Source organism: Ovis canadensis, chromosome 6, assembly GCF_042477335.2.
Source record: "Ovis canadensis isolate MfBH-ARS-UI-01 breed Bighorn chromosome 6, ARS-UI_OviCan_v2, whole genome shotgun sequence".
Taxonomy (NCBI): domain Eukaryota; kingdom Metazoa; phylum Chordata; class Mammalia; order Artiodactyla; family Bovidae; genus Ovis; species Ovis canadensis.
This window is the reverse complement of record NC_091250.1, coordinates 37,280,754-37,295,604: the sequence shown is the minus strand read 5'-3', so window position 1 is coordinate 37,295,604 and position 14,851 is coordinate 37,280,754. Positions and strand designations below refer to the sequence as shown.

The window sequence follows — 14,851 nt, the reverse complement described above, 5'->3', positions numbered from 1 at the left end:
GACTGGTTTGACCTCCTGCAATCCAAAAGACTCTCAAGAGTCTTCTATAGCACCACAATTCGAAAGCATCAATTCTTCTGGGCACGTTACCTCTGAGTCTTCATCTGTGAAATGGACATAATAATAGCTTCCTACCTCATAGAGTTTTTTCAGTTCAGTCAGTTCAGTTCAGTCGCTCAGTCATGCCCAACTCTGCAACATTATGAACTGCAGCACTCCAGGCCTCCCTGTCCATCACCAACTCCCGGAGTCTACTCAAACTCATGTCCATTAAGTCAGTGATGCCATTCAGCCATCTCATCCTCTGTCATCCCCTTCTCCTCCTGCCTTCAATCTTTTCCAGAATCGGGGTCTTTTCAAAGGAGTCAGTTCTTCACCATCAGGTGGCCAAAGTATTGGAGTTTCAGCTTCAGCATCAGTCCTTCCAATGAATATCCAGGAAGTGAAGTGAAGTCGCTCAGTCGTGTCTGACTCTTTGCTACCCCATGGACTGTAGCCTACCAGGCTCCTCAGTCCATGGAATTTTCCAGGCAAGAGTATTGGAATGGGTTGCCATTTCCTTCTCCAGGGGATTTTCCCAAACCAGGGGTCGAACCTGGGATTCCCTCACTGTAGGCAGACGCTTTACCATCTGAGCCACCAGGGAAGGCTGAATATTCAGGACTGATCTCCTTTAGAATGGACTGGTTGGATCTCCTTGCAGTCCAAGGGACTCTCAAGTCTTCTCCAACACCACGGTTCATAAACATCAATTCTTCAGTATGCAGCTTTCTTTATAGTCCAACTTTCACATCCATACATGACTACTGGAAAAACCATAGTTTTGACTAGATTGACCTTTGTTGGCAAAGTAATGTCTCTGATTTTTTATATGCTGTCTAGGTTGGTCATAGCTTTTCTTCCAAAGAGCAAGCATCTTTTAATTTCATGGTTGCAGTTACCATCTGCAGTGATTTTGGAGCCCCCCCCCCCACCTCCAAAAAATAAAGTCTGTCACTGTTCCCACTGTTTCTCCATCTATTTGCCATGAAGTGATGGGATCAGATACCATGATCTTAGTTTTCTGAATGTTGAGCTTTAAGCCAACTTTTTCACTCCCTTTTTTTACTTTCATCTGGAGGCTCTTTAGTTGTTCTTCATTTTCTGCCGTAAATGTGATATCATCTACATATCTGAGGTTATTGATATTTCTCCCGGCAATCTTGATTCCATCTTGTGCTTCATCCAGCCCAGCGTTTCTCATGATGTACTCTGCATATAAGTTAAATAAGCAGGGTGACAATATACAGCTTTGATGTACTCCTTTCCCAATTTGGAACCAGTCTATTGTTCCATGCCCAGTTCTAACTGTTGTTTCTTAACCTGCATACAGATTTCTCAGGAGACAAGTCAGGTGGTCTGGTATTCCCATCTCTTTAAGAATTTTCCAGAAGAATTCAATCATAAATCTCATACAACATGCTCAGATCAGTGCTTGGCATATTTGTAGTTTCTCAAGAATTTTGACTTCTGTTATCTTAGTGCAGAAAACAAATCACTTTGAATATGAACCATTTGATCAGTGGTGTATCAATCTCTTTCTCCCACTTTGAGCACTGTACCACAACCAGAAAGAGTTGGGGTCTGATTAACCATTTCATAAATTCCATTTATTGGGATTTAAACACAATCATTTCCATTCCGTTAATTAGTTGAGTTAGTTCTTGCTTTATTTCAGTACCTGCAATGGCTCCTGAAACTACATACCGTCTTTCTGTCAGCTTTGTACCTAAACTCTTGACTTCTGGATGTGTACCCACTTTCTAACCAGAAACACAAAATATACTTAAAAAAAAAAAGTTGTGTCCATTGAAGAGAGCCAGGAAAACACAGGAAAGTTCAGAATAGGATATTTAGAGCATAGATACTAATGTTATTTTTATTTTTCTCCCTCATAGTCTCTTTTTTTCCTCTGAAAGTCTGAAAGAGAAAGTCACTCAGTTGTGTCCGACTCTTTGTGACCCCATGGACTATAGTCTATGGAATTCTCCAGACCAGAATACTGGAGTGGGTAGCCTTTCCCTTCTCCAGGGGAATCTTCCCAACCAAGGAATCGAACGCAGGTCTCCTGCATTGCAGGTGGATTATTTACCAGCTAAGCCACAAGGGAAGCGCAAGAGTACTGGAGTGGGTGGCCTTTCCCTTCTCCAGCAGATCTTCCTGACCCAGAAATCAAACTGGGTTCTCCCACATTACAGGTGGATTGTTTACCAACTGAGCTATGAGGGAAGCTCTTTTTCCCCTTACATATATTTATTTAAGTGACTATGTATAATACTATATATGATGGTAGTATGCTCTGATAAACTTCCTGGCCTGAAATCAGTAAATAAATACAATTTTCCCTGACTTCCACAATGCCCGGTTAGAAGCTTCTGTTATTTCATCTGCAGACAGCAGAGGCTTGACCTCAAGTAGCTTTGGGGTTTTTTCTGGCTTCCTCTTGCTTTGCTCCCAATGCACTTTACTCTTTCCACTCACTGAAAAATGACCTCATCTTTTCAGATTGAAAACATACCCACTGTTGCTGTTCTTTTTTGAGATTAATACAGACACTGCCTCTGTCACCCCAGTTCCTTTTTTGACATAGAGTGACCATTTGGAGTTTCAATTGATTCTTAGCAAGAAGGAAAAACACTTCCTTAAGCAGCCACCTCAAGTTCTTTACCTGAGACCTTGGATGAACTTCAGAAGATTTCTGTGTAAAGCTGATGGAGTATAAGAGAAAATTCCAAAGCTTTCATCAGGTTTTTAAAAATTTAATTAATTATGACTCTTAAATTTTTTTTTCATTTTATACTGAAGTGTAGTTGATTAACAATGTTGTGTTAGTTTCAGATGACAGCAAAGTGATTCAGTTATACATATATATATCTATTCATTTTCAGATTGTTTTCCTATTCAGGTTATCCTAGAACTTGAGAAGGTTCTTTACTTAAAGTCTATAACTTGAGAAATTTCAAGACCTACTGGTATCAGTAATAATTATTCTCAGGTGAACAAGGTTAGAATAAGAACTAACAAGGATTTGGCACCGCACTAAAATATCCAAAGAAACAAATGTATCCTATAACATTAAATCTATCATTAATTTATAAAATATAGTAGAAATTAATGTCTGAGATTAGACGTTTATTTTATTAAGAAGGAATGTCTCTCACAATTTGATTAAGCCAAAAAATAATAAGCAACAGACATAGTTACTTACGATGTGCTGCAGTGCTGTGCTTAGTCGTCGCTCAGTCGTGTCCAACTCTTTGAGACCCCAAGGACTGTAGCACACCAGGATCCTCTGTCCATGGAGTTTTCCAGGCCAGATTACTGGAGTGGGTTGCCATTTGCTACTTCAGGGGATCTTTCTGACCCATGGGTCAAACCTGAATCTCTTGCATCTCCTTCATTGGCAGGCGGATTCTTTACCACATGTAGTACATTCTAACACATAGACAGCCAGCACTGGGATAAACCCTGCTATGAGTTGGGGAGTTTGGAGGGTAATTTCCTAGCACTTAGTGCTGGAGCAGTTAAATAATCTGATGGATGGCTATCCACTCTGCAAGTGAATGCATGACAGGATACTCTGGAGAAGCCAGAAGCTTCAGTCTTGAAATCAGAGGAGAGTCAGCTAACAGTTAATTTAAAAAAAATATATGATCTAATGTTTTATGGGGCCTGAATGAAATAGAGAAAGTTTTTGATTTCTTGTAACTTGTCTCTGGTGATGCTCAAGAGGGCCTTTCCTGACTCTGTCAAAACCAACAACGTAATTCATGTCGTATAAGGAAAATCTCCCTCAGGGCCATCTGTGCACTGACCTAAGTACTGGCACAGAAGAAACCTTACCTTCAAAGGATGGATCTATGTCTCACAGAATCAAAACAAAAAACAGAAAAATTTGTTCTTGTCAGTGGAATAGAAAAACCTTTTTATATTTTATATAGTATGCTTACAGGAAAATCAGAACACTCAAATACAGTGCTGAACACTATATGGGAATACAAAAAATAATTAAATGACAATCGATTTGAATTTAAAAGTAATAGTCACTAGACTTCAATTACTCATTGGACAACAGTGTTTTCCAAAGCCCATTTGAATTGCAGCTCTAATATAATAACATTCAAACTTTTAAGTTTTTTGTGTGTGTGTGTGTGTGTGTGTGTGTGTGTTTTTCTCTGTGTAGATACTAACAGGGCTCTGCTGCCTTTGGATAACATGAAGGATGGAAAGAGTAAAACTCACACTGATTCAAACCTCCAGTGGACCAGACATGAATCTCTATAGTTATGATCTAATCTTAAAGAGTAAGATTTTAAATTGCCTTCGTTTTGATATTTTATTTAGTGTGCGTGTGTGCCAAGTCGCTTTAGTCATGTCTGACTTCTTGTGACCCTACAGATTGTATCCCACCAGGCTCCTCTGTCCATAGGATTCTGCAGTCAAGAATACTGAAGTGGGTTACCATGCCCTCCTCCAGGGGATTTTCCTGACACAGGGCTCAAACAACATCCACATCTCTTCTGTCTCATGCATTGGCAGGCAGGTTCTTTACTGCTAGTACCACCTGAGAAGCCCCCTTTTATTTAGTAGTAATATTAAATTGTTCTCAGCATTAAACTAATATTACAGACTAAGTATAATTTGTAGTTTCCCCCTACCTTTATTGAGGTATGATTGACATAAAATTGTGTATAGCTAAAGTATACAATGTGATGATTTGATAAACATATACATTGCAAAATTATTACCACAATCAAGTAAATTAACACTTTCATCACCTCATATGGCCATATTTTTTTCTTTTTGGTGAGAGTGCTTAAGATCTATTCTCTTAGAAAATTTCAGGTATACTGTGCAGTCTGGAAGATCCTACTGAAGAAGAAAATGGCAACCCACTCCAGTACTCTTGCCTGGAGAATCCCATGGACAGAGGAGCCTGGTGGGCTACAGTCCATGGGGTCACACAGAATTGGACACAACTGAATGACTGAGCACACACACATTGTTAACTATAGTTACCATGCTTTATATTAGACCCTCAGAACTTACTCGTCTTATAGAAAGCTTGTCCTCTTTGGCCAACATTTCTGCATTTTCTTAGAATTAAAAATATAACATCTTAGAACTGAGTAGAACCCTAAAAACCATCTAATCAAGATATTCAGTAATATTCCTCATTACGTTTGGTTCTGGGAGATTTCTTATGGACAAGGATGACTAAGCGATTCCTTATCTCAGCTAGGGGAACCTGAGATAATGGGTTCTGAATTGTACAGGGTTCTTGACTTAACTTGTAGTAACTTGGTGATTTTTTCTGTATATATTTTATATATTTTTCTGTTTTATATATTGGCATATTTTTATCTCTGACAATATTTCAAAAATTTTGAAAACTGTATTTTATTCCAGATCTCTCAATGAGGAAACTAGACCCAAAGAGAATAAGTACTTTGTTCACAGAACATGTTGATTTAATAACAATGGTAAGAATATTTGTCTTGATGTCATTCCTGTATGTTATATAAATACTCTCATTTCAGATGATTGAAAAGTTGAAGCCTAACTAAGCTTTTCTTATATTTGCATGGATTACCTTAAGAGTGTCTGACGTGTGCATTTTACTGTCTGCAAACAAATAATTTTCACTTACCAAAAATGGTGGTGGCTCCTTACCAAGCTACAATATCTCCTTTCTATTAAAATAACCACATGTTACTTTAGTAACTGCTTTTATCTAAATTATAAAAACAGGTATGTAGAAAACAATTATTACTGTCTGTCTCTAAATTATTTCTTAAACCCCAAGTCTTTCTTAATTAATATAAAATTATTCATAAAAGTTATTTTTTTCAACATATTACATATTTTGGTGGAAAATCAAATATTTCTTATATAGTCTCAAACTCAAAATTAGAGCTTCCAAATTTTAGTAAAATTCTATCTCTGACTTATCTCTCTGATTGTTTTACATGTGGTAGGGTGAGGGTCAGATGAGATTTTGCTTTGCTTCATTTTGTTGTTTAAGTTTTTGTCACTAGTCTTAAGCTCTTACAATGGAACTTTTCTCAATAAACTTATATATTTCCATGTATAAGGAAGGGCTTTCTCAGGTGGCACTAATGGTAAAGAACCTGCCCACTAGTGCTGGAGATATAAGAGACATGAGTTCAATCCCTGGGTCACAAAGATCCCCTGGAGAAGGACACAGCAACCCACTCCAGTATTATTTGGAGAATCCCATGGATAGAGGAGCCTGGTGGGCTACAGTCCACAGCGTCACAAAGAGTCGGACACAACTGAAGCAACTTAGAATGCACACACATATAGAAAGAAACATCATTATTTTTGTTACAGTTAGTCTACACCATTAATGTCAATGGCAAAGATATCAAGGGATTACTATAACAGTTTTAACAGATGCAAATTACTGTCTCTCTCCAGTACCTCTTTCTTGTTCTGGGAAGAGTAGCACCCTCTTTTCAAGATTCACTTTTCTCCAGTCCTGGCCAACATCCCTATTATGATCCAGCATTGGTTGCCATTTTCTTTTTTTTCTTTTCTTTAATTTTTGGTGTATAGTTGATTTTTAACATTAGTATCAGGTGTGCAGCAGAGTGATTCAGTATTTTTGCAGATTATATCCCATTTAGGTTATTAGAAGATAATGGCTATAATTCCTTGTGTTATACAGTATATCCTTATTGCTTCTGTATTTTATGAAAGTGAAAGTTGCTTAGTCATGTCCTACTCTTTGCAACCCCATGGACTGTATAGTCCATGGAATTTTCTGGGCCAGAATACTGGAGCGGGTAGCCTTTTCCTTCTCCAGCGGGTCTTCCCAACCCTGGATCAAACCCAGGTCTCCTGCATTGCAGGCAGATTCTCTATCAGCTGAGCCAAAAGGGAAGCCCAAGAATATTGGAGTGGGGAGCCTATCCATTCTCCAGTGAATCTTCCCAACCCACGAATCGAACCAGGGTCTCCTGTACTGCAGGTGGGTTCCTTACCAACTGAGCTCTCAGGGAAGCCCTATGTATTTTATACATAGTAGTTTGTATCTTAATCTAGCACCCCCAATTTGTCTTGCCTCCTTCCCCTATCCCATTTGGTAACCACAATTTTCTTTTCTACATCTGTGAGTCTGTTTCTACTTTGCATATACATTCATTGATATTACTTTTCAGATCCCACATATAAGTAATATCATACAGTATTTTTCTCTGTATGACTTATTTCACTAAGCATGATATTCTCTAAGTTCATGCATGATGCTGCAATGGCAGGAGTTCGTTCTTTTTAATGCCATTTTCTTACATTACCTCACTTCTTGGTAAAAATGCTTGGTGCAGGAATGGGCCTGTGACAGAAGCCATCTTATGTCCTTCCTTAGGAATTAAAAAAAAAAGAACTAAAAATGACCTTTAGTTTCTCTTGATAACACTGAAAAGATAAATAGGAGTTACTAGAAGGCATGATATGAGCAGTGGTAAATGAAATTTATAGACAAGAAAAAATAGACAGAGGGATACGCAGAGAGAAACAAAGAGACAACTTAGTGGTAGATAGTCCCAAGCTCCAAAAGACCCAGAATCTAGTTTCAACTTTATTTTTTGTTGTTTCATTTTCACTAGAGCAAATTTGGAAAACTCAGCAGTGGCCGCAGGACTGGAAAAGGTCAGTTTTCATTCCAATCCCAAAGAAAGGCAATGCCAAAGAATGCTCAAACCACTGCACAATTGCACTCGTCTCACACGCTAGTAAAGTAATGCTCAAAATTCTCCAAGCCAGGGTTCAGCAATATGTGAACCGTGAACTCCCTGATGTTCAAGCTGGTTTTAGAAAAGGCAGAGGAACCAGAGATCAAATTGCCAACATCCGCTGGATCACCGAAAAAGCAAGAGAGTTCCAGAGAAACATCCTATTTCTGCTTTATTGACTATGCCAAAGCCTTTGACTGTGTGGATCACAATAAACTGTGGAAAATTCTGAAAGAGATGGGAATACCAGACCACCCGACCTGCCTCTTGAGAAACCTATGTGCAGGCCAGGAAGCAACAGTTAGAACTGGACATGGAACGACAGACTGGTTCCAAATAGGAAAAGGAGCACGTCAAGGCTGTATATTGTCACCCTGCTTATTTAACTTCTATGCAGAGTACATCATGAGAAATGCTGGGCTGGAAGAAGCACAAGCTGGAATCAAGATTGCCGGGAGAAATATCAATAACCTCAGATATGCAGATGACACCACCCTTATGAAACTGAAAGAGGAGAGTGAAAAAGTTGGCTTAAAGCTCAACATTCAGAAAACGAAGATCATGGCATCCGGTCCCATCACTTCATGGGAAATAGATGGGGAAACAGTAGAAGCAGTGTCAGGCTTTATTTTGGGGGGCTCCAAAATCACTGCAGATGGTGATTGCACCCATAAAATTAAAAGACACTTACTCCTTGGAAGGAAAGTTATGACCAACCTAGATAGCATATTCAAAAGCAGAGACATTACTTTGCCAGCAAAGGTCCGTCTAGTCAAGGCTATGGTTTTTCCAGAAGTCATGTATGGATGTAAGAGTTGGACTGTGAAGAAGGCTGAGCGCTGAAGAACTGATGCTTTTGAACTGTGGTGTTGGAGAAGACTCTTGAGAGTCCCTTGGACTGCAAGGAGATCCAACCAGTCCATTCTGAAGGAGATCAGCCCTGGGTGTTCTTTGGAAGGAATGATGCTCAAGTTGAAACTCCAGTACTTTGGCCACCTCATGTGAAAAGTTGACTCATTGGAAAAGACTCTGATGCTGGGAGGAATTGGGGGCAGGAGGAGAAGGGGATGACAGAGGATGAGATGGCTGGATGGCATCACCGACTAGATGGATGTGAGTCTGAGTGAACTCCAGGAGTTGGTGATGGACAGGGAGGCCTGGCGTGCTGCGATTCATGGGGTCGCAGAGTCGGCCACGACTGAGCAACTGAACTGAACTGAACTGAAATAATGTACCTTTTATCTTCTACGCTGTTAATCATTTGGAATTCTGCCCCTGGCAACCAATAACTCTGTTATTACATCCCTATTCTCTTTTCAGCAAATAAATTATCTATTTTTACTGTCATTTTTATTCAAGTATGTTTTAATTATTATCTTGGAGCCAATTTTCATTTAGACAGTTATTTTTAAACATCATATTTTAAAATGTAATTGATTAATCAAATCTTTGTGATAATGTTTTTTAATAGATTAAACATTATCAATTCATGGTAATTTACTTTTACAACCCTATAAAATCACAAAGGTGAAATGTTACTTGACTACAGTTAATGATAATTTCAACCTCATATATTAATTATATCAAACAAGCATCATTAGATTTGTGAGGAATATGCAAAATATTCAGGATAAAAAAATCAGCATAGTGGTAAAGTTAAATCTCCAAAAAATGTTTCTAGAGAAGGGAGAATGTTGGTAAAGAATGTATAACAACTAATAATTAAAATATAAATTTTTACAAGAGATCTCTTTTTTGTGAAAATTTAAACAGACACAAAGTTATCCATATGCTAGTCTCGTTCACCAGTATATTACTTAAGGAGAAAAAGCACAGTTGAACTAGCACATTGAGAAAATGTTCATAAACAATATAAGCAAGTACAGGTTCAGTGACGCCATCTAAATCTGGGAGAATGATATTAATGATTGGAAATATCTGCTCTTTTATTTCCTCCATCTGTTTAAATGTCATTAGTCTTCTCATTACTCTTGCTCTACAAAGATCTCTGCAAGCGACTATTACAACTGCCAGAAAAACTTATTACTTCACCTTCAGGCTTATATATTCAACTGTCCAAACATTTTCATTCAGATGCTCAAAACACACCCAAACCCAACCTTATTCCCAGACTATGCACATTGTATTCCAGAGAAAATCTGCGTTATCTGTGTTTGCAATTTTAGTTGATGGTGCTTCTATCTACAGTCATCCAAACCAGAAACACGCAAGGGTCTCCCTACCTCCCTCACATCTGCAACCAACAATATACCATTCATTGATTAACCGTTCATTGATTAATGCTCTCACATGGCCTGCCCTGATGTGACATCCCTTAGCAACAATTCTAGTTGCTAAGGGAAACTCTCAAGACACAAAGTGTCAGTGCTGACAAACCTCCAGTTTATCACAGGAAAAAGGTATGATATAGTTACAGCATTAAAATAAGGATGTGTGTCACAGCCAAAGGCTGCTCACGGCAAAGTATCTGGAGAAGCCAGAAGTGAGATCACCTGTCCTGTCTCCCCGAGGGCTATTCCATGACACACTTTCCTTCTTGAACCAGAAACCACTAATGTGTGAATGGAACTCTTCCGAATAAGAAAACCCAAAATTTAGTTTCAGTTGGGGTTCCTTATACCCTGCCTGTCATGTAGGCATATTCTGGATACTTAAGGCAGGGTCTTACCGAGACTTGAGGCCAATCACAAATCTTGTTTAGAAGCTGATACAAACTTCCCTGAACCTTCAATGCCTTGTGGCCACCATGCAGCGCTGTTAATTAGTATGTCACATGCTGACTAGGAGTCAGTATATTTGTCATTTTTACTGAAATAAATTCAGGCCTGCTGAACTTAATCCTCAAATCACAGAACCCCATCTCCTTTCAAGTAAGGCTTAAATCTCTTAATATGTCATCAAGATCCAAGATCCACTGTGACTGGTATCTATCAGCCTCATAACATTCAGTTATAGTTTGTATGCTGTTAACAACAGTTCCCAGGTGATGTAGTGCTAAAGAATCCACCTGCCAATGCAGGAGACGCAAGAGACTTGGGTTCAATCTCTGGGTAAGGAAGAATCCCTGGAAAAGGAAATAGCAAACTGCTGCAGTATTCTTACCTGGAAAATTCCATGGACAGAGGAGCCTTATGGGCTACAGTCTACTGGGTCGCAAAGTCAGAGATGACTGAGCACTGAGCTCTCACCCAACAATGAATTGCCTGCTGTTCTCTATGTGTGCAGTGGTTTAATGCAAGCCTTGAGAGTCGGTTTTTCTTTTTTGTGATACAAGTGCCTGTCTTAAGCTTTGAGTGGCAAGGAGTTCACTTCACAGATGGATATCTAAAATAAACACATTGCCCCAGGCACACAGTTCGATAAATCACCAGGCTACTCACCCCACCCCCTACCTGCAACCCCAGGCTCCTTCAGTTTAGAGATCTTGATTGATTTTGATAACTATTTGGACTGCTTTTTTTTCCCCCTTCTTCTCACTCTTCAAATTCCTGCTTTTATGTTTTAAACTCAACAATATAGAGTGATTGGAAAGATCCCCTGGAGAAGGGAATGGCCACCCACTCCGGTATTCTTGCCTGGAGAATTCCATGGCAGAGGAGCCTGGTGGGTTACAGTCCATGGGGTAACAAAGAATCAGATGCAACTGAGTGACTAACACTTTCATTTTTTTCAACACTTTTAATAGAGAGTGATCCCAAGCTTCCCAGGTAGTGTTAGTGGTAAAGAAACTGTCTGCCAGCGCAGGAGATGTAAGAGTCGTAGGTTCAATCCCTGGGTCAGGAAGATCCCCTAGAGAAAGGAATGGCAGCCCACTCCAATATTCTTGCCTGGAGAATCCCATGGACGGAAGAGCCTGGCGGGCTACAGTCCACGGGGTCGCGAAGAGTCAGACACAACTGAAGCAACTTAACCCAGGTCACCACATTCAACCCCAATAAAGGCATAACCTCAGGCCCACTTTCCCTCTTCCCCTACCCCAGGACCTCTTTGTGTCCAGGACTTATAAGTAGTGAATGTTTTCCCCAAAACTTCCTGATGGTTATTGCTGAAGGTGTCTGATGTCATCATAAGTGCCAGTCCAGCCACGACATGGGAAGTTGATAGGCTGAGACTGGTTGGTACTCAACAAATGTTGTCTCATATATCCGTGCTCAGAGTCTCCATTAGTGTCTAACAAAATAAAAAGCAATGCATTTTAAGTCATTCATGACCAGGAAAAGAAAAGATGCATTGTTTTTTGTATTTCTAAGGCAATACATGGTACATATGGGTGTGCTGCTCCAGGGCATTTATCATATAACCCAGAGTTTCCTGCTATGAATTTGGCTCATTTTTTGGGTTATATGCTACAAATTAAGCAGCCTGTTATTTGGCTTTTATATACCAGCAGTATTTGTGCTGACAAGATATTGCCAAGAGCCTGTGGCATGGCTTGCTGAGAGGTAGGAGGCATATTACAGATTTTTAGGTGTTTGGAACAAAACTCATGTGCACTTTTTAATGTAGTACTTTGGAGAAATTGCTCTTGGCAATATAATAACTTTTGAAAAAGACAGCCTATCTTAAAGCACCAGGTAGTAACAATGCAACTCAAAACCACTCAATATCAACTGGATATGATTTCATCCTCCTAGACAGAAAGTCAGGCAGAACTGATAGCCCCATGTGAAACTGTACTCAGAGCCAGGCTATAAAGGCCCTGTGGTCACATGTAAATTGCATGAGATACTTGCTCACAGGACCAGCATGCCTAATCCTAATCACTGTCATCCCTCCTTCAATGGATCTGTATGACCTTATGGAATGATCTTTAAAACAACTGAGTGTGAAAAACTTATGACCTGATTTTTAGATTGTTCTGCATGATTTGACATTAATCATCAGAAATAGAATAGAGAAATTCTCCTCAAAAGAACATCATTCTGTTGTCCACTTTGCATGAGACAGAGGGACAGAGATAAAGATTTCCCAGATTCCTGGGTTTAGACCTTAAAGTCAAAACTTTCCAGTTTGAAGAAGAGAATTTTTTTTGACAAAGTCTAGTAAGGAGGTCAGTGGGAGAAACGTTTGGAATAACCCCAGAGCACAAATAATTGTTTTCAATTGAAACAAATAATTGTTTTCAATGTGAATGCTTATCAAAAGAATGACATAGAAGAATGGAAAGAATAACTCTCCTGTTAAATAAATCAACCTTCTGTGTTGAATACTGCTCATTGTTAAATGGAATCTCTTCTCACCCCTTCAATATTTTTTTCTTATCACAAGAATTAGAAGGAAAAAAATTTACATTTTTCATGACTCATATACTTAAGATTGTGAATAAAAGTTGGGTTCTTCCAGGGAGATGGAGATGTCTGATATTTGAAAGATGGAAGTAAGGCAGAAGCCAGCTTCTGACAGCTGTGGTGGTGGACAGGCAGCTTTTTACAGATGAGCAAGTTTATGGTGGTGAAGCTCCATGTTCTAATGTTTAGTCAACAACTTCACGAATGTGTGGCAGTTGTATTGGAGCAGCAGAGGCAGGAAAAGTAGCACTTCCAGATAATAATAACACAGTGGCAGAGTGCATCATGAGAAACACTGGGCTGGAAGAAACACAAGCTGGAATCAAGATTGCCAGGAGAAATATTAACAACCTCAGGTTGTTAATGACAGATGACACCACCCTTATGGGAGAAAATGAAGAGGAACTAAAAAGCCTCTTGATGAAAGTGAAAGAGGAGAGTGAAAAAGTTGGCTTAAAGCTCAACATTCAGAAAATGAAGATCATGGCATCCAATCCCATCACTTCATGGGAAATAGATGGGGAAACACTGGAAACAGTGCCAGACTTTATTTTGGGGGGCTCCAAAATCACTGCAGATGGTGACTGCAGCCATGAAATTAAAAGACGCTTACTCCTTGGAAGAAAAGTTATGACCAACCTAGACAGCATATTCAAAAGCAGAGATATTACTTTGCCAACTAACATCCACCTAGTCAAGACTATGGTTTTTCTTGTGGTCATGTATGGATGTGAGAGTTGGACTGTGAAGAAGGCTGAGTGCTGAAGAATTGATGCTTTTGAACTGTGGTGCTGGAGAAGACTCTTGAGAGTCCCTTGGACTGCAAGGAGATCCAACCAGTCCATTCTGAAGGAGATCAGCCCTGGGATTTCTTTGGAAGGAATGATGCTAAAGCTGAAACTCCAGTATTTTGGCCACCTCATGTGAAGAGTTGACTCATTGGAAAAGACTCTGATGCTGGAAGGGATTAAGGGCAGGAGGAGAAGGGGACGACAGAGGATGAGATGGCTGGATGGCATCACTGACTCGATGGAAGTGAGTCTGAGTGAACTCCGGGAGTTGGTGATGGACAGGGAGGCCTGGCGTGCTGCAATTCATGGGGTCGCAGAGTCGGACACGACTGAATGACTGAACTGAACTGAGTAACACTGAATCTACAGTCCAGTTAATGCCCCTGATTTCCATGCCTCTGATTTCCATAAATCACATACCAGTGATTTATGTGTCTGTTTTCCTGTTTTGGGCTTCCCTGGTAGCTCAGACGGTAAAGCGTCTGCCTACGATGCAGGAGACCCAGTTTTGATCCCTGGGTAGGGAATATCCCCTGGAGAAGGAAATAGCAACTCACTCCAGTATTCATTTTTGGAAAATGCCATGGACCGAGGAGCCTGGTGGCTACAGTCCATGGGGTCGCAAATAGTCAGACACGACTGAGCGATTTCGCTTCTTCATTTTTCCTGTTTTAGATCCTTTTTGTCCTTGAGATAGAGTTGTTTCCTTTTCCTGCATAGATTAACCGCACATGCAGATTCTTTCCTGACATCTCAAGATTTGTTCAGTAGTGTCCTTATGAGGCAAGTAGACAAATTTTTAGGGATAGAGATTAGATGTGTTCTCAACACTGTGTCTCCTTCCTTTCACCAAGCTTTCTGCAGTTTTCACCACTATTGAGAGCTCTGTGCTTAGTGCCAGTAGCTCACCTTTAGACCCCAAACTGTTCCCTTATACAGACCAGTCAGCCACCTA

The 14,851-nt window shown here is 39.8% G+C and overlaps 1 non-coding gene across 1 annotated transcript; it reads left to right on the top strand.

Annotated features, from left to right (window-relative positions):
- Positions 1-14,351: 14,351 nt before the first annotated feature.
- On the top strand, positions 14,352-14,423 carry TRNAR-ACG (transfer RNA arginine (anticodon ACG)). The gene has a single exon. It is a non-coding gene; the product is annotated as a tRNA-Arg (tRNA).
- Positions 14,424-14,851: the final 428 nt, after the last annotated feature.